The 20,729-nt window shown below is 38.4% G+C and overlaps 1 long non-coding RNA gene across 1 annotated transcript in view; it reads left to right on the top strand.

Moving 5' to 3' along the window:
* LOC128559572 (uncharacterized) overlaps nucleotides 1-821 on the top strand; it is a 35,825-nt gene extending 35,004 nt beyond the window's left edge. Inside the window, exon 3 of the long non-coding RNA XR_008372475.1 lies at nucleotides 538-821. This is a non-coding gene — a long non-coding RNA (uncharacterized LOC128559572). The remainder of the gene's footprint in view (nucleotides 1-537) is intronic.
* Nucleotides 822-20,729: the final 19,908 nt, after the last annotated feature.

Genomic DNA, 20,729 nt, shown 5'->3' with positions numbered 1-20,729 from the left:
TCAATAACTTAACTTAGGAATGAGCTATCATGATGAAACTTGGTGTATAGAAAACTTATATAAAGTTGTAGCTTGGGATTGATTTTGGTGTTTCTGGGATCAAGGTCAAGGTCATTGTTACTAAAAATAGGGTTAGGGTAAGGGTTGTGCTTTAAAGTGGTGCACTGTGATTCAGTATACTTCTTTATTCTTATGAAAAGTGTTGAAAACCTGGTTTCGTGGCATTGCCGCGTTTCTTGTCTATATTTGTATTGGTGTAATGTTAAACCCAACATAAATTGCCGCAGTTACAGAATTGAAATACTTCTAAAAACAATGATTAATATGTTACTCTTTCAATCACAAGCCTTGTTTGGTGAAAGATTACTTAAAATTAATGAATATGACAGTGTACCTTGAATATGAAATGAAATAAATGTTGATCTTTGAAGAGTGACTATGTAATATTATTCACTACTCTTCTGCAAAGCATATATACTTGAGATTGGAAGAATATGGAATTTCTAAATTTATATACTGTATTTTCTCTTATTTCAGACACTTTCTTTATGCCACCAAAGCCGCCAACATTTGGACGCCATTAGAGAGACATATGCTGACTGTTCTAGGGATTATATTGTATTGTGGTATCTTACCACATTGAAAAGAACTTGTGAATTTCGTATTTTAGTTTGGTAATATTATGGGAATGATGATATTGTGAAGTTTATAACTATAAAATGCCTTAGACTGAAGTATTTATTACCCGAATAAATATAGTTTTGAGTGAAAAAAACAACAAAAGTCATAAAATTGAATAAAAAATTTATTTGGTAAAACAAGTCTCTTTGTTCTTAAATTTGATCCCAGTTCATCTAAGACAGAAGTAGGCCATTCGCAGAACACACAATTTTAAAATTCATTATTAGTCCCCTACTGGTTGAAAACCTGTTTCGGGGACTATAGGAATGTGCTTTTCCGTCCGTCATTCCATCATTCCGTCTGTCCGCAATTTCGTGTCCGGTCCATAACTCTGTCATCCATGAAGGGTTTTTATGCCCCCGAAGGGAGGCATATAGTTTTTGAACGGTCTGTCGGTCTGTCCGCAATTTTCGTGTCCGGTCCATATCTTTGTCATCGATCGATGGATTTTCAAATAACTTGGCATGAATGTGTACCACAGTAAGACGACATGCAGTGCGCAAGACCCAGGTCCATAGCTCAAAGGTCAAGGTCACACTTAGACGTTAAAGGATAGTGCATTGATGTGCGTGTCCGGTCCATATCTTTGTCATCGATGGATGGATTTTCAAATAACTTGGCATGAATGTGTACCACAGTAAGACGACGTGCAGTGCGCAAGACCCAGGTCCGTAGCTCAAAGGTCAAGGTCACATTTAGACGTTAAAGGATAGTGGATTGATGGGCGTGTCCGGTCCATATCTTTGTCATCGATGGATGGATTTTCAAATAACTTGGCATGAATGTGTACCACAGTAAGACGACGTGCAGTGCGCAAGACCCAGGTCCGTAGCTCAAAGGTCAAGGTCACACTTAGATGTTAAAGGAAAGTGCATTGATGGGCGTGTCCGGTCCATATTTTTGTCATCGATGGATGGATTTTCAAATAACTTGGCATGAATGTGTACCACAATAAGACGACGTGTCACACGCAAGACCCAGGTCCATAGCTCAAAGGTCAAGGTCACACTTAGACGTTAAAGATCATTTTTCATGATAGTGCATTGATGGGCATGTCCGGTCCATATCTTTGTCATTTATGCATGGATTTTAAAATAACTATGCATGAATGTGTGACACAGTAAGACGATGTGTCGCGCGCAAGACCCAGCTCCGTAGGTCAAAGGTCCTAAACTCTAACATCGGCCATAACTATTCATTCGAAGTGCCATCGGGGGCATGTGATATCCTACGGAGACAGCTCTTGTTAATATTACTTGTAATATTACTTGGCACAAATGTTCCCCATGATGAGCCAACGTGTTTTGCGCAAACCATGGACCCTTAGCTTTAAGGTCAAGGCCACAATTGGAGGTCAAAGATCAACAGGGCTTTTTTCCTGTCTGGTCCATAACTCTACCATGCATGAAGGGATTTTAATATTATTTGGCACAAATGTACCTCATAATAAGACGATGTGTCTTGTATGATTTTCAGGCCCCTAGCTCAAAGGTCAAGTTCACACTTGGCAGTCAGATGTTAACATGGCATGAACAGGGTCTGTTTTGTGTCCGGTTCATAACTCTGTCATTCATTAAGGGATTTTAATATCAATTGGCACAAATGTTCCCCATGATGAGACGACATGTCATGCGGAAATCCCAGACCCCAGGCTCAAAGGTCAAGGTCACAATTGGAGGTCAAAGGTCAACAGGGCTTTTTTTCCTGTCCGGACCATAACTACCATCCATGAAGTTATTTTAATATTACTTGGCACAAATGTTTCACATGATGAGACAACGTGTCTTGCGCAAAACCCGGACCCCTAGCTCAAAGGTCAAGTTCACAATTGGAGTTAAAAGGTTAATAGGATTTTTTTCCTGTCCGGACCAGAACTCTGTCATCAATCAAGGGATTTTAATATAACTTGGCATAAATGTTCCCCATAATGAAACGACATGTCATGCGCAACACCCAGAACCCCAGCTTAAAGGTCAAGATCACACTTGCAGATCAAAGGTCAATGGGACATTTTTCCTGTCCGGTGTATAACTTTGTCATGCAAAACAGGATTTGAATATTACTTGGCACAATGTTCACCACTATGAGACAATGTGTTATGCTCAAGAACCTGGTCCCTAGGTCGAAGGTCAAGGTCACTCATAGAGGCCAAAGGTCAGATACAAGAATGACTTTGTCTGGAACATTTCTTCGTAATTCATTGAGGGATTTTGATGTAACTTGGCATAAATGTTCACTACCATGAGACGGATTGTTGTGCACAAGAACCAGGTCCCTAGGTCTAAGGTCAAGGTCACAAATGCCAAATTCAAGAATGACTTTGTCTGGAGCATTTCTTCTACGTGCATGGAGGGATTTTGATGTAACTTGGCACAATTGTACACCATCATGGGACAGAGTGTAATGCGCAGGTCCCTTCTTTAGAATTACTTCCCTTTGTTTTACTATAAATAGCTTATATTGTAACTTTTTAGCTCACCTGTCACAAAGTGACAAGGTGAGCTTTTGTGATCACGTGGCATCCGTGGGTGCGTAAACTTTTACTTGTGACCACTCTAGAGGTCACATTTTTCATGGGATCTTTATGAAAGTTGGTCAGAATGTTCACCTTGATAATATCTAGGTCAAGTTTGAAACTGGGTCACATGCCATCAAAAACTAGGTCAGTAGGTCAAATAATAAAAAAATATTGTGACCTCTCTAGAGGCCATACTTTTTATGGGATCTGTATGAAAATTGGTCAGAATGTTCATCTTGATTATATCTAGATCAGGCTCGAAACCGGGTCAACTGCGGTCAAAAACTAGGTCAGTAGGTCTAAAAATAGAAAAACCTTGTGACCTCTTTAGAGGCCATACTTTTCAATGGATCTTCATGAAAATTGGTCAGAATGTTCACCTTGATGATATCTAGGTCAATTTTGAAACTGGGTCATGTGCCATCAAAAACTAGGTCAGTAGGTCAAAAAATAAAAAACCTTGTGACTTATATAGAGGTGATATTTTTCATGGGATCTGTATGAAAGTTGGTCTGAATGTTCATCTTGATGATATCTAGGTCAAGTTCGAAACCGGGTCACATGCGGTCAAAAACAAGGTCAGTAGGTCTAAAAATAGAAAAACCTTGTGACCTCTTTAGAGGCCATACTTTTCAATGGATCTTCATGAAAATTGGTCAGAATGTTCAACTTGATGATATCTAGGTCAATTTTGAAACTGGGTCATGTGCCATCAAAAACTAGGTCAGTAGGTCAAAAAATAAAAAACCTTGTGACTTACAGAGGTGATATTTTTCATGGGATCTGTATGAAAGTTGGTCTGAATGTTCATCTTGATGATATCTAGGTCAGGTTCGAAACTGCGGTCAAAAACTAGGTCAGTAGGTCTAAAAATAGGAAAACCTTGTGACCTCCCTAGAGGCCATATATTTCAATGGATTTTCATGAAAATTGGTGAGAATGTTCATCTTGATGATATCTAGTTCAAGTTCGAAACTGGGTCACGTGCAGTCAAAAACTAGGTCAGTAGGTCTAAAAATAGAAAAAAACTTGTTACCTCTCTAGAGGTCATATTTTTCATGAGACCTTCATGAAAATTGTTGAGAATGTTCACCTTGATGATATGTAGGTCAAGTTCAAAACTGGGTCACATGCCTTCAAAAACTAGGTCATTAGGTCAAATAATAGTAAAACCTGGTGAACTCTCTAGAGGCCATATTTTTCAATGGATCTTCATAAAAATTGACCTGAATTTTTATCTTGATGATACTAGGTCAAGTTTAAAACTGGGTCGCATGAGCTCAAAAACTAGGTCACTATGTCAAATAATAGAAAAAACGACGTCATCGAGAAAAAATCGAGACCACTTTTCTGTAGTACAACATGCTTGTTACATCCAATTTTAAGGTGTATTTTGACCTATCTCTACCTCGGGTAAGGATTTTTGTGTGGACTTAGAACTTTTTTTCTTTTTTTTTTTTTTTTTTTTTTAGCTCACCTGAGCACAAAGTGCTTTTGTGAGCGCCCTGTCTCTGTCGTCCGTCATCAACAATTTGACTGTTAACACTCTAGAGGTCACAATTTTGGCCTAATCTTTATGAAACTTGGTCAGAATGTTACCCTCAATAAAATCTTGGACGAATTCGATATTGGGTCATCTGAGGTCAAAAACTAGGTCACCAGGTCAAATAAAAGGGAAAGCTTGTTAACACTCTAGAGGTCACAATTTTGGCCGAATCTTAATTAAACTTGGTCAGAATGTTACCCTTAATAAAATCTTGGACAAGTTTGATATTGGGTCATCTGGGATCAGAAACTAGGTCACCAGGTCAGATCAAAGGAAAAGCTTGTTAACACTCTAGAAGTCACAATTTTGACTCGATCTTAATGAAACTTGGTCAGAATGTTACCCTCAATAAAATCTTGGATGAGTTCAATATTGGGTCATCTTGGGTCAAAAACTAGGTCACCAGGTCAGATCAAAGGAAAAGCTTGTTAACACTCTAGAGATCACAGTTTTGGCCCAATCTTAATGAAACTTAGTCAGAATGTTACCCTCGATAAAATCTTGGACGAATTCGATATTGGGTCATCTGAGGTCAAAAACTAGGTCACCAGGTCAAATTAAAGGGAGAGCTTGTTAACACTCTAGAGGTCACAATTTTGGCCGAATCTTAATGAAACTTGGTCAGAATGTTACCCTCAATGTAATCTTGGATGAGTTCGATATTGGGTCATCTGGGGTCAAAAACTAGGTCACTGTATCTTCATGAATCTTGGTCAGAATGTTAATCTTGATGATCTCCAGGTTCAATATGAATCTGGGTCATGTAGGATCAAAAACTAGGTCACCAAGTTAAATCAAAGGAAAAGCTAGCTAACACTGTAGAGGCCACATTTATGATCATAATGAAACTTTGTCAGAATGTTAATCTTGATGATCTATAGGTCAATTTCAAATCTGGGTCAGATGGGGTCAAAACTAGGTCAAATCATAGGAAAAGCTTGCTAACACTCTAGAGACCACATTTATGACTGTATCTTCATGAATCTTAGTCAGAATGTTAATCTTGATGATCTTTAGGTCAAGTTCAAATCTGGGTCATGTGGGGTCAAAAACTAGGTCACCGGGTCAAATCAAAGGAAAAGCTAGTTAACACTTTAGAGGCCACATTCACCATATCTTAATGAAACTTGGTCAGAATGTTAATCTTGATGATCTTTAGGTCAATAGGTCAGGTGAGCGATACAGGGCCTTCATGGCCCTCTTGTTTGAAGATTAACTTCCCTTAGTTGTTACTATAAATAACTTATATTGTAACATTTTTATAATTGACCGTAGGGAAAAACCAAGACCACTTTCCTGTGCAACATAGATGTTACTTTCAAATTTCAGGTGTATTTTAAGGTATCTCTGCCTGGTAAGGAGTTTTTTTGTGTATTTGGAAAAAAAAGAATTACAGTAATTACTACACAACCAAAGAATTAAAATTCCACTTGCAAATATAGGTGCTGGTGTAAAGAAATTTGCTTTTTTTTTGGGGGGGGGGGGGCGGTTACTATAAATAACTTATATGATACCTTTTTGATAATCGGCCAAAAAAATGTTATATGAAAACAACTATAGGTTTTTATACATACAAATATTAATCCAAGTGTTTTGTTACAACATATTGTAAATATAGGACAATATTGTTGATACATTATTGACAGATATCAGTTCATTATGTTATACTTCAGTAGAGAATATTAGTTGCCTTCCAGTAGGGGACTTTGTGTTGCATGGCAATACTTCATTCACTTGTTTTGTCTGTAATAAATATCTGTCTGTTTTGCAGACATGTTTTGAATGTTCCTTTAAATGCACATTGATACATTTTTAGCTCAACTGAACCAAGGGTTCAGGGAGAGCTATTAGTTTAAGTCAGTGGTCTGGCATTTATCGTCTATAGTTGTCTACAATTTATATAAACATCAGAAACCACTGTTCAGAATTATCCCAAACTTGGTTAAAGCATCCTAGCACGATCCACTCTCGTTTTTAGTTCACCTGTCACAAAGTGACAAGGTGAGCTTTTGTGATAGCGCGGTGTCCGTCGTCCATCCGTCCGTCCGTAAACTTTTGCTTGTGACCACTCTAGAGGTCACATTTTTCATGGGATCTTTATGAAAGTTAGTCAGAATGTTCATCTTGATGATATCTAGGTCAAGTTCGAAACTGGGTCACGTGCCTTCAGAAACTAAGTCAGTAGGTCTAAAAATAGAAAAACCTTGTGACCTCTCTAGAGGCCATATATTTCACAAGATCTTCATGAAAATTGGTCAGAATGTTCACCTTGATGATATCTAGATCAAGTTTGAAACTGGGTCACGTACCTTCAAAAACTACGTCAGTAGGTCTAAAAATAGAAAAACCTTGTGATCTCTCTAGAGGCCATATATTTCATAAGATCTTCATGAAAATTAGTCAGAATGTTCACCTTGATGATATCTAGGTCAAGTTCGAAAGTGGCTCACATGCCATCAAAAACTAGGTCAGTGGGTCAAATAATAGAAAAACCTTGTGACCTCCCTAGAGGCCATATTTTTCATGGGATCTGTATGAAAGGTGGTCTGAATGTTCATCTTGACGATATCTAGGTCAAGTTCGAAAGTGGATCACGTGCCATCAAAAACTAGGTCAGTAGGTCAAATAATAGAAAAACCTTATGACCTCTCTAAAGGCCATATTTTTCATGGGATCTGTATGAAAGTTGGTCTGAATGTTCGTCTTGATGATATCCAGATCAAGTTTGAAACTGGGTCACGTGCCTTAAAAAACTAGGTCAGTAGGTGTAAAAATAGAAAAACCTTGTGACCTCTCTAGAGGCCATACTTGTGAATGGATCTCCATAAAAATTGGTCAGAATGTTCACCTTGATGATATCCAAGTCAAGTTTGAAACTGAGTCACGTGCCTTAAAAAACTAGGTCAGTAGGTCAAATAATAAAAAATCTTGTGACCTCTCTAGAGGCCATACTTTTCATGGGACCTGTATGAAAGTTGGTCTGAATGTTCATCTTGATGATATCTAGGTCAAATTTGAAACTGGGTCAACTGCGGTCAAAAACTAGGTCAGTAGGTCTAAAATTATTAAAATCTTTTGACCTCTCTAGAGGCCATATTTTTCAATGGATCTTCATGAAAATTGATCTGAATGTTCACCTTGATGATATCTAGGTCAGTTTCGAAACTGGGTCACGTGCGGTCAAAAACTAGGCCAGTAGGTATAAAAATAGAAAAACCTTGTGACCTCTTTAGAGGCCATAGTTTTCATGAGATCTTCATGAAAATTAGTGAGAATGTTCACCTTGATGATATCTAGTTAAAATTCAAAACAGGGTCACGTACCTTCGAAAACTAGGTCAATAGGTCAAATAATAGAAAAACCTTGTGACCTCTCTAGAGACCATATTTTTCAATGGATCTTCATGAAAATTGGTCAGAATTTTTATCTTGATAATATCTAGGTCAAGTTCAAAACTGGGTCACATGAGCTGAAAAACTAGGTCACTATGTCAAATAATAGAAAAAACGACGTCATACTCGAAACTGGGTCATGTGGGAAGAGGTGAGCGATTCAGGACCATCATGGTCCTCTTGTTTACGGCATGTGACCCACTTTCGAACCTGACCTAGATATCATCAAGGTGAACATTCTGACCAATTTTCATGAAGGTCTCATGAAATATATGGCTTCTAGAGAGGTCACAAGGTTTTTCTATTTTTAGACCTGCTGACCTAGTTTTTCACCGCACGTGACCTAGTTTCGAACTTGGCCTAGATGTCAACAAGATGAACATTCAGACCAACTTTCATACAGATCCCATGAAAAATATGGCCTTTAGAGAGGTCACAAGGTTTTTCTATTATTTAGCCTACTGACCTAGATTTTGAAGGCACATGACCCAGTTTCGAACTTGACCTAGATATCATCAAGATGAACGTTCTGACCAATTTTCATGAAGATCTTATGAAATATATGGCCTCTAGAGAGGTCACAAGATTTTTCTATTTTTAGACCTACTGACCTAGTTTTTGAAAGCACGTGATCCAGTTTCGAACTTGACCTAGATATCATCAAGCTGAACATTCTGACCAATTTTCATGAAGATCCTGTGAAATATGTGGCCTCTAGAGAGGTCACAAGGTTTTCCTATTTTTTGACCTACTGACCTAGTTTTTGATGGCACGTGACCCAGTTTCGAATTTGACCTAGATATCATCAAGATAAACATTCTGACCAACTTTCATAAAGATCCCATGAAAAATGTGACCTCTAGAGTGGTCACAAGCAAAAGTTTACGTACGCACGCACGCACGGACGGACGGACGACGGACACCGCACGATCACAAAAGCTCACCTTGTCACTTTGTGACAGGTGAGCTAAAAAAAAACGTGACCTCTCTAGAGGCCATACTTTTCATGGGATCTGTATGAAAGTTTGACTGAACGTTCATCTTGATGATATCTAGGTCAAGTTTGAAACTGAGTCAACTGCAGCCAAAAACTAGGTCAGTAGGTCTAGAATTACTAAAATCTTTTGACCTCTCTAGAGGCCATATTTTTCAATGGATCTTCATGAAAATTGATCTGAATGTTCACCTTGATGATATCTAGGTCAGTTTCGAAACTGGGTCACGTGCGGTCAAAAACTAGGCCAGTAGGTATAAAAATAGAAAAACCTTGTGACCTCTTTAGAGGCCATAGTTTTCATGAGATCTTCATGAAAATTAGTGAGAATGTTCACCTTGATGATATCTAGTTAAAATTCAAAACAGGGTCACGTACCTTCGAAAACTAGGTCAATAGGGCAAATAATAGAAAAACCTTGTGACCTCTCTAGAGACCATGTTTTTCAATGGATCTTCATGAAAATTGGTCAGAATTTTTATCTTGATAATATCTAGGTCAAGTTTAAAACTGGGTCACATGAGCTGAAAAACTAGGTCACTATGTCAAATAATAGAAAAAACGACGTCATACTCGAAACTGGGTCATGTGGGAAGAGGTGAGCGATTCAGGACCATCATGGTCCTCTTGTTTACGGCATGTGACCCACTTTCGAACCTGACCTAGATATCATCAAGGTGAACATTCTGACCAATTTTCATGAAGATCTCATGAAATATATGGCTTCTAGAGAGGTCACAAGGTTTTTCTATTTTTAGACCTGCTGACCTAGTTTTTCACTGCACGTGACCTAGTTTCGAACTTGGCCTAGATGTCAACAAGATGAACATTTAGACCAACTTTCATACAGATCCCATGAAAAATATGGCCTTTAGAGAGGTCACAAGGTTTTTCTATTATTTAGCCTACTGACCTAGATTTTGAAGGCACATGACCCAGTTTCGAACTTGACCTAGATATCATCAAGATGAACGTTCTGACCAATTTTCATGAAGATCTTATGAAATATATGGCCTCTAGAGAGGTCACAAGGTTTTTCTATTTTTAGACCTACTGACCTAGTTTTTGAAAGCACGTGATCCAGTTTCGAACTTGACCTAGATATCATCAAGCTGAACATTCTGACCAATTTTCATGAAGATCCTGTGAAATATATGGCCTCTAGAGAGGTCACAAGGTTTTCCTATTTTTTGACCTACTGACCTAGTTTTTGATGGCACGTGACCCAGTTTCGAATTTGACCTAGATATCATCAAGATAAACATTCTGACCAACTTTCATAAAGATCCCATGAAAAATGTGACCTCTAGAGTGGTCACAAGCAAAAGTTTACGTACGCACGCACGCACGGACGGACGGACGACGGACACCGCACGATCACAAAAGCTCACCTTGTCACTACGTGACAGGTGAGCTAAGAAAAACGTGACTCTCTAGAGGCCATACTTTTCATGGGATCTGTATGAAAGTTTGTCTGAACGTTCATCTTGATGATATCTAGGTCAAGTTTGAAACTGAGTCAACTGCAGTCAAAAACTAGGTCAGTAGGTCTAGAATTACTAAAATCTTTTGACCTCTCTAGAGGCCATATTTTTCAATGGATCTTCATGAAAATTGATCTGAATGTTCACCTTGATGATATCTAGGTCAGTTTCGAAACTGGGTCACCTGCGGTCAAAAACTAGTCCAGTAGGTATAAAAATAGAAAGACCTTGCGACCTCTCTAGAGGCCATACTTTTCATGAGATCTTCATGAAAATTAGTGAAAATGTTCACCTTGATGATATCTAGGTAAAGTTCAAAACGGTCACGTACCTTCGAAAACTAGGTCAATAGGTCAAATAATAGGAAAACTAGAGACCATATTTTTCAATGGATCTTCATGAAAATTGGTCAGAATTTTTATCTTGATAATATCTGGGTCAAGTTCAAAACTGGGTCACAAAGCTCAAAAACTAAGTCACTATGTCAAATAATATAAAAAACGCAGTCATACTCAAAACTGGGTTCCTGTGGGAAGAGGTGAGCGATTCAGGACCATCATGGTCCTCTTGTTTAGCTCACCTGAGCACGAAGTACAAAAGGTGAGGTATTGTGACTGGTCATTGGCCGGAGTGCGACGTCCATCAATATTTGCCTTGTGAACACTCTAGAGGCCACAGATTTGGCCCAATCTTTATGAAGTTGGTCAAAATGTTTGTCTTGATGATCTCTAGGTCAAGTTCGAATCTGGGTCATGTTGGGTCAAAAACTAGGTTACCCAGTCAGATCAAAAGAAAGGCTTGTGAACACTAGAGGCCACAGTTGTGACTCAATCTTTATGAAACTTTGTCCGGATGTTTGTCTTGATGATCTCTGGGTCTGTTTTGAAATTGGGTCATCTGGGATCAAAAACTAGGTCACTAGGCCAGATCAAAGGAAAATCCTGCTAACAATAGAGACCACACTCGTGAGAATTGGTCAAAATGATTGTCTTAATTATCTCTAGGTCAAGTTTAAATCTGGGTCATACAGGGTCAAAAACTAGGTCACCCGGTTAAATCAAAGGAAAAGCTTGTGAACACTAGAGGCCATAGTTGTGATTCAATCTTTATGAATCTTGGGTCAGAATGTTTGCCTTGATGATCTCTAGATCAAGTCTGAAACTGGGTCAGGTGGGGTCAAAAACTAGGTCACTAGGCTAGATGAAAGGAAAAGCTTGTGAAGACTCTTAGAGGCCACAGTTGTGACCCAATCTTCATGAAACTTGGTCAGAATGTTTGTCTTGAGGATCTCTAGGTCAAGTTTGAAACTAGGTCACTAGGCCAGATCAAAGGAAAAGCTTGTTAACACTAGAGTCCACAGTTTAAGTTTGAAAGTCATGAGAATTGGTCAGAATGTTTGTCTTGATGACCGCTAGGGCAAATTCGAACCTGGGTCATGTGGGGTCAAAAACTAGGTCATCCGATCAAATCAAAGGAAAAGCTTGATAACACTCCAGAGCCACATTTATGAACCTATCTTCATGAAACTTAGTCAAAATGATGATCTTTAGCCCAAATTCAAATCTGGATCATCTGGAGTCAAAAACTAGGTCACCTGTTAAAATCAAATAAAAACCTTGTGCATGCAATAGGGGCTGCATTTTTAGCTCACCTGTCACGTAGTGACTGTGAGCTTTTGTGATAGCTCGTCATCCGTCCGTCCACAATTTCCTTGCGAACACGATAGAGACCACATTTTGCAATCCACTTTAATCAAACTTGCACACAACTTGTATGGGCATAATATCTCGGTTCCTTTCGAAAACTTGCCAGATCCCATCATGGGTTCCAGAGTTATGGCCCCTTAAAGAGCCAACGTTTGCTATTTTGTCTTGTGAACACGACAGAGACCACATTTTGCAATAGATTTTGTTCAAACTTGCACACAACTTGTATTGGCATAATATCTCGGTTCCTTTCGAAAACTGGCCAGATCCTATCATGGATTCCAGAGTTATGGCCCTTTATAGGGCCAAAATTTGCTATTTTGGCTTTTGCAGCCATATAGATTTCCTTTACGGTTTGATTTGATACAAACTTGCAAAATATCTTCAACAACAATAAATCTTGGATTCCATGGTGAAGCTGTCAGATCCAATTGTAAGTTCCAGAGTTACGGCCCCTGGTTTAACCCTGAAAGAGCCAAAATTTGTTCATTTTTACCTTGTGAACACGATAGAAGTGACATTTTATATTTGATTTTAACCACACTTACACACAACTTAAGTCACAATAAGATCTCGGTTCCTTTCGAAAACCGGCTAGATTCCATCATGGGTTCTAGAGTTGGTGTTCAGGGGCAAAATTTTGTATTTTGGCCCTTTCAGCCATATAGAGGTTTCATTTATGCTTTGATTTGATACAAACTTGCACAGAATGATTTTCTTGATAATCTATAGGCCTGGATTGAAACTGGGTCATATCAGGTCAAAAACTAGGTCATCGGGTCAGATCAAAGGAAAATCTTGTGAACAACCTAGAGGCCACATTTATGACCCTATTTTCTTGAAACTTGGTCAGAATGTTTATATTGATGATTTCTAGGCCAAGTTTGAAACTAGGTCATATGGGGTCAGAAACTAGGTCATGTTAAATCAAAGGAAAAGCTTGTTAACACTCTTCAGGCCACATTTATGACCCCATCTTCTTGAAACTTGGTCAGAAGGTTTACAATAGTATCTTGATGATTCCTAGACCAAGTTTGAAACTGGGTCATATGGGGTCAAAAACTTGGTCACCCAGTCAAACCAAAGGAAAAGCTTGTTAACACTCTTGTTCATTTGATGTGCATGAAACTTGGTCAGAATGTTTGTGTGCACGAAATATCGCATGAGTTTTTATCTCGGTCATGTGGGGTCAAAAACTAGGTCACCAGGTCAAATAAAAGAATAAGCTTGTTTACACCCTAGGGGGCACATTGTTTATTCTATCTTTATAAAATTTGGTCAGAATGTTTGTTATCATGAAGTCTTGGACGATTTTGAATCTGGGTCACGTGGGGTCAAAAACTAGGTCACTACGTCAAATCATAAAAAAAGCTTGTATACTCTCTAGAGGCCACTTTTTTGCTCCAGTCTTCCCGAAACTTTGTCAGAATGTTTTTCATGAAACTTTGGACAAGTTCTCGTCTGGGTCATGTGGAGCAAAAAACTAGGTAACTTGGTCAAATCAAAGAAAATGCTTCTTTACACTCAAGAGGCCACGTTTATTGGTCCAATCTTAATGAAAATTGGGTCAGAATATTTTTCTCCATCAAATCACTAGGTAAAACATGTTTACACTGTTATGGTGTGTTACACAGGTGAGCGACCTAGGGCAATCTTGGCCCTCTTGTTCATTTGATGTGCATGGAACTTAGTCAGAATGTTTGTCTGCATGAAATCTCAGATGAATTTTTATCTGGGTCACGTGGGGTCAAATCAAAGGGAAAGGTTGTATACACGCCAATTGTTTGCTCCAATCTTCCCAGAATGTTTGTTTTCATGAAATTCTGGACAAGTTCGAATCTGGGTCATATGGGGTAAAAAACTAGGTCACTAGGTCAAATCAAAGAAAATGCTTGTTTACACTCGAAAAGTTGTCTCCATGAAATCACTTGGTAAAACATATTTACAATGTTATGGTGTGTTACTCAGCCTCGGTAGCCTAGTGGTAGAGCGTCTGCTTCGAGTGCGGGAGGTCGTGGGTTCGATCCCTGGCCGCGTCATACCAAAGACGTAAAAAATGGTACAAGTAGCTTCCTCGCACTGCACTCAGCATTAAGAGGATAGTACTAGGACTGGTCAGCCCGGTGTCAGTATAATGTGACTGGGTGGGGTATCATGTCATATGTCTACGGCGTGATATTCCAGTGAGACAGCACTATAAAGTTGGGCATTGTGCTCACTGCTACAAGTAGACACCGTCGTTCATATGACTGAAAAATTGTTGAGAAAGACGTTAAACCCGAACACACATACTCAGGTGAGGGACCTAGCGCCATCTTGGCCCTCTTGTTTTTCAAATGGTGTGCTTGATCCTTTTCGGCGCCGCTAGAGCTAAAAGTACAAAAACTAAATGACTTCTCATGAACCGTTTGATGGATCTTCATCAAACTTGGTCTATAGCATCATTATAAGGTCCTTATTCGAATGGAGACTCCCGGTCCCTTTTAGGGGTCCTAGAGCTAAAAAAATACGTTTAAACAACTTCTTATGAACAGCTACATGGATCTTCATCAAACTTGGTCTTTAGCATTTTTATAAGGTCATCTCTCAAATTTTTGGCTCACCTGAGCACACATTGCTCAAGATGAGCTATTGTGATCACCCTGTGTCCAGCGTCCGTCATCATGCGTAATGTGTTGTCAGCAATTTGACTGTTCACACTAAAGAGGTGAACATTTTGGCCAAATCTTAATGAAACTTGGTAATAATATTACCCTAAAAATCCTCCAACAAGTTTATTTCTAGGTCATCTAGTGTAAAAAACTAGGTCATTTAATAGGGAAATCTTGTTAAAACTGTAGAGGCCACATTTTCTACCTTATCTTCATAAAACTTCGTCAGGATATTAATTGTCTCTATAAAATGTATGTCAAGTTTGCAACTGGATTACTTTAGGTCCTAAATAAGGTCACAAGGTCAAATCTTAGAATAGACTTGTTAACACTCGAGAGGCCACATTTTCTACTTTATTGTCGTATTTTGTCAGTGTTTGTCTCCATGAAATGTGGGATAAGTTCAAAATTGGATTACCCGAGATAAAAAACGAAGTCACTATATCAAATCATAGAGAAACTTTGTTAACACTATAGAGGCAACATTTTTATGCCCGCTTCGAAGGAGGGGTATACTGTTTTGCAGTTGTCGGTCGGAATGTAGACCAATCCGGTTCTGGATGATAACTAAAGAACGCTTGGGCCTAGGATAATGAAAGTTGATAAGGAGGTTGATCATCACCAGCAAATGACCCCTATTGATTTGGGATCAGTATGTCAAAGGTCAAGGTCACAGTGACCCTGAACAGTTAAACGGTTTCCGGATGATAACTCGAGAACACTTGGGCCTAGGATCATCAAAGACGATAGGGAGATTGTTCATGACCAGCAGATGACCCCAACTGATTTTGAGGTCAGCAGGTTGAAGTTCAAGGTCACAGTGACCTGGAACAGTTAAACGGTTTCCGGATGATAACTTAAGAATGCTTGGGCCAAGGATCGTGAAAGTTTATGAGGAGGTTTGTCATCACATGCAGATGACCCCTATTGATTTTGAGATCAGTAGGTCAAAGGTCAAGGTCACAGTGACCAGGAACAGTTTCTGGACGATAACTTAAGACCGCTTGGGCCTAGGATCAGGAAAATTGATGGGGAGGTTGGTCATGATCAGCAGATGACCCCTATTGAATTTGAGGTCATTAAGTCAAAAGTTCAAGGTCACATTGGCCAGGAACAATTAAACGATTTTCGGACGAAAACTGAAGAATGTTTGGGCCAAAGATCATGAAAGTTAATAGAGAGGTCAGTCATGACCAGCAGGTGATCCCTATTGATTTTGAGTTAGGTAGGTCAAAGGTCAAGGTTACAGTGACCCGGAACAGTTAAACTATTATTTCCGGACGATTACTTGAGAACGCTTGGGCCTAGGATCATGAAACTTGATAGGAAGGTTAGTCATGACCAGTAGATGACCCCTATAGATTTTGAGGTCAGTAGGTCAAAGGTCAAGGTCACATTGACCCGGAACAGTTAAACCCTTTCAGGACGGTAACTTGAGAATGCTTGTGCCTATGATCAAGAAACTTAATAGGGAGGTTGATTATGACCAGCAGATGACCCCTGTTGAATATGAGGTCAATAGGTCAAGGTCATATTGAACCAGAACAGTAGAACTTTTGTTTACAGTTAGCAAATAATTTCTGTTTCTTGTGCAATTACTGAATGTATCAAGAGGGCATTTCGTGTTCTACGAGCTCTTGTTGACTTTATCTTAATAAAACCTTGTCAGAATGTTTGTATCTGTGAAGATTAAGTTCCAATCTGGATCATATTAAAGGTCAAATCATAGGAAATCTTGTTATTGATCTTCATAAAAAAATGTTAGAACGTTTGTCTCCATGAAATATAGGTCATATTCAGAACAGGGTTACCTTAAACTGGGCCACTAGGTCAAATTATAGTAAAACCTTGTTAACACTCTAAAAACACATTTTCTACTTGATCTTCGTAAAACATTGGCATTATGTTTGTCTCTATGAAAGCTGTGTCAAGTTTGAAACTTGATTATCTACATATAGGTCAAAAACTAGGTCACTAGGTTAAATCATAGAATAGGCATTGTTAATGCACAAAAGACCACATTTTCTACCTTATCTTCACAAGACTTGGTTAGAATGTTTGTCTGTTTAAAATCTAGGATAGATTTGTAATTGGTCAGTTGGGGAAAAAGCTAGGTCACTAGGTAAAGTCGTAGCAAAATTTTATTAACACTTTAGAGGCTACATACTAAACTTGATCATCATAAATCTTTGTCAAAATATTTGTCTGTACGAAATCTAGGTCAGTTCAAACATTGGGATACCCAAGGTCCAAAACTATGGCATTAGGTCAAAGCTTTGAACGACTTGGATAATGATCTACCTGATTTACATAAAATATGGTCCAAATCCTTATACCTAGGCCAAATTAGGTACTAGGTTATCTGGGGTAAGAACTAAGTCGGATGAGCGTTTCAGGGCCTTTAGGGCCCTGATGTTTTAAATGGGATTGCTTGGCACCTGCAAAATGTTTTCATGGAACCCCCAACTCCTATCCCTTAGAGTTGCCCTCGTCTGTCTGCCCTTTCATTCATCTGATTATGTGTCATGTATTTGACCCAGAGTCATCAGACCTCACAGGATAGTTATTCAGCATGTGAAGTTGTGCACCTGGTGTTTAAATTGGGACCTCATATAGCCAGACCAGAGCTCTCGTCCTTGACTTAGTCAAAAATAAGCATAAAAAGGGCCTAAAAGTTTGCGTTGCATATGTCTCAAACAGACTTTGACCTAGGGTTATGTAACATTGCAGGTGCATGTGAATGTATGCACCTAAGGTTTTGTTCGAAATTTCCTTCAGCCAGATCAGAATTCTGTCCCTTCACTTAGTCAAAAATATGCATAAAAGAGCTGAAAAGTTCATGTCGCACATATCTTAAAAGGTACTTGACATAGGGTCATGAAACACAATGGGAATATTATTCAGCATGTAAAGTTGTGCACCAGGTGTTTTAATTGGGACCTCACACATTGACTTAGTCAAAAATGTGCATGAAAGGGCTTTAAAGTTTGTGTTGCATGTATCTCAAAAAGTATTTGATCTAGGGTTATTACACATTACAGGAATATTATTCAGCGTATCAAGTTGTGCACCTTGGATTGTGTTAGAAATTTCATTTAGCCAGGCCAGAGTCACAAATATGAAAAGTTTGTATCGCACATATCTTTAAACGTTTGACCTAGGTTCTTGAAACAAAATAGGAATATTATTCAGGATGTGAAAATTTGCATCCACGGTTTTGTTCCAGATTTTTATCGGTTATACCAGAGTTGTGGTCCTTGGTGACATATATCTGAAAACGTATTTAATTTAATTTAGCTTAAAAAAATTAGAGGATCGATAAAAAACTGTGAAAATGTGCACCTGATGCTCTGTTTTTAATTTCACTCAGCCAGACCAGAGTTTTGGTCCTTGACTTACTGAAAATACACAAGTGCTTAAAAGTTTGAGTTGCAAGTTCTTAAAAGTAATTAACTAGAATCATGAAACCATATTGGAATATTCAGCATGTGAATTTGTGCAGCTAACAACACTGAGTGGAAGGGACATATAGATTTGGTCTTGTCCGTGCGTATATCCGTCCGTCTATAGACGGAATTTGTCCGGGCTATTACTCAGCAATTATTTGCCAGATTTCCATCAAACCTTGTAATAATTACAGGTTATTAGCTTTGTATCGGGAAATATGCACGAGTTCTTCAGCGGAAATATTGCGCGACTTAGGAGCATATTTCCCGATGCAAAGATAATAACCTTTTTATTACATACGCATTTACACGTATAAATATTATGTAAATATCATAAATATATTCAATAGCCTAAATAGGATTGACAATACTGAACTAAATAGAAAAAAATAGTGCAACTACACACACTGAATTACGTCACGCACCCGATATGAAATTCAGGCGTCAGTGTATGGAAAAATATTGACGTTTCCGGTACCAGTGTAATTTAACGGAGAATAGAAACGAGTATGTAATAATTGTCAGTATCAGGCCTAGTTGTGCATGTGCGAAGCGGGTTCCATTCGGATGATTTTTCACTTAGTTATGGCCTTTATTATTTTTAGCTTGACTATACGAAATATGGAGAGCTATCCTACTAGACCCGGCGTCCTCACCTTGGTGAAAGTTTTTTTATCCACTTTCTCTTTATCTTTGTTATTACCTGTTGAATTTGCTCCAAATTTAAAGTAGTTATTCCTCATCATCACCCACATCATATGACACAAGGGTCATAACTCTGACACAAATGTTTCATGAATTATCCCCCATTTTTACTTTCAGGTTAAAGTTTTGTGCACTTCCACTTTATCTCGCTTATTACTGAATGGATTTGATTGCCGTAAAACCCAAATATATATAAATATATATATAAAATTCAAACTTAAGATATCATCACCCACATCATATGACACAAGGTCCATAACTCTGGCACCAATTTTTCTTGAAATATGTCCCCTTTTTAATTAGAATTTTATGTTAATGTTGATGCATTTACACTATGTCTCTGTTATTTCAGAAGGGATTTGATTCAGATTTAAAATAATTGTTCATCATCATCGCCTACATCATTTGACACAAGGACCATAACGGTGACACCTGTATTTTATGAGTTATCCCCCTTTTTACTTAAAATTTCAGGTTATAGTTTTTTAGCACACCTATCACGTAGTGACAAGGAGAGCTTTTGTGATCGCCCTTCGTCCGTCCGTCCATCCACAATTTCTTGTGAACACGATAGAGACCACATTTTGCAATAGATTTTGATCAAACTTGCACACAACTTGTATGGGCCTAATATCTAGATTCCTTTCGAAAACTGGCCAGATCCCATTATGGGTTTTAGAGTTATGGCCCCTTAAAGAGTCAAAATTTGGTATTTTCTCTTGTCAACACGACAGAGACTACATTTTGCAATACATTTTATTCAATCTTTGACCGTTAAGGAGAAAAGTTGACCTAAAGGCAAAACTTAACCAAGAAATCTGATATTTTCTAAACTTAAATTTAAAAGGGCCATAATTCTTGCAAAAAGCAGGATGGAGTTATGTTTCCTGCTGTACAGAGTCGGCTCTTGATGGTGAACAAGTGTTGCAAGTTTTAAAGCAATAGCTTTTGGTAGTTTAGGAGAAAAGCTGAGCTAAACATAAAACTTAACCAGGCAACGCAGATGCCGACGCCGATCAAGTGATGACAATAACTAAAAAAATCAGATGAGCTAACAAATTTGATAATGCTGGCACCAGTCTGTTCTAAGTTGAGCCCTTTTTTCACTAATAGAATTTCCGGTTCAAGTTGCGATGCACTTTTGCTGTATCTCCAGTATTACTAAATAGATTTGATTTAGATTTAAAATAGTTGTTCCGAAATAGCCGCATGATATGACACATGGTGCATTACTTTTGCAGAGGTTATCCATGAATTATGTTCCTTTTATACTGATTTAATGTTTTGAGACGTAAGCTACTGTCCAATATCTTCTCCACATTTGAGTCATTAAACACTCCAGTGACAGCTTCAGCTTCCTCAGATGTGCCCAATGTCACTATCCAGCATCGAAATAGTCGAGCGCGCTGTCTCCTGTGACAGCTCTTGTTTTCTCTATATGTATATGGAAAAATTGTCCGTGCTATTTCTCTGTCCTTATATGCCAGACTTTTATCAAACCATGTTATTAGCAATGGTACCAAGTCAAGTTGTGCATGTGCAAAACTTTTTGAATTATTTTTTCACTTAGTTATGGCCCTTTATTGATTTTTTCTTCATATATATA

Source organism: Mercenaria mercenaria, chromosome 1 (genome assembly GCF_021730395.1).
Source record: "Mercenaria mercenaria strain notata chromosome 1, MADL_Memer_1, whole genome shotgun sequence".
Classification (NCBI taxonomy): domain Eukaryota; kingdom Metazoa; phylum Mollusca; class Bivalvia; order Venerida; family Veneridae; genus Mercenaria; species Mercenaria mercenaria.
Note: the sequence above shows the minus strand (reverse complement) of the source record. Positions and strands in the feature narration are given on the sequence as shown.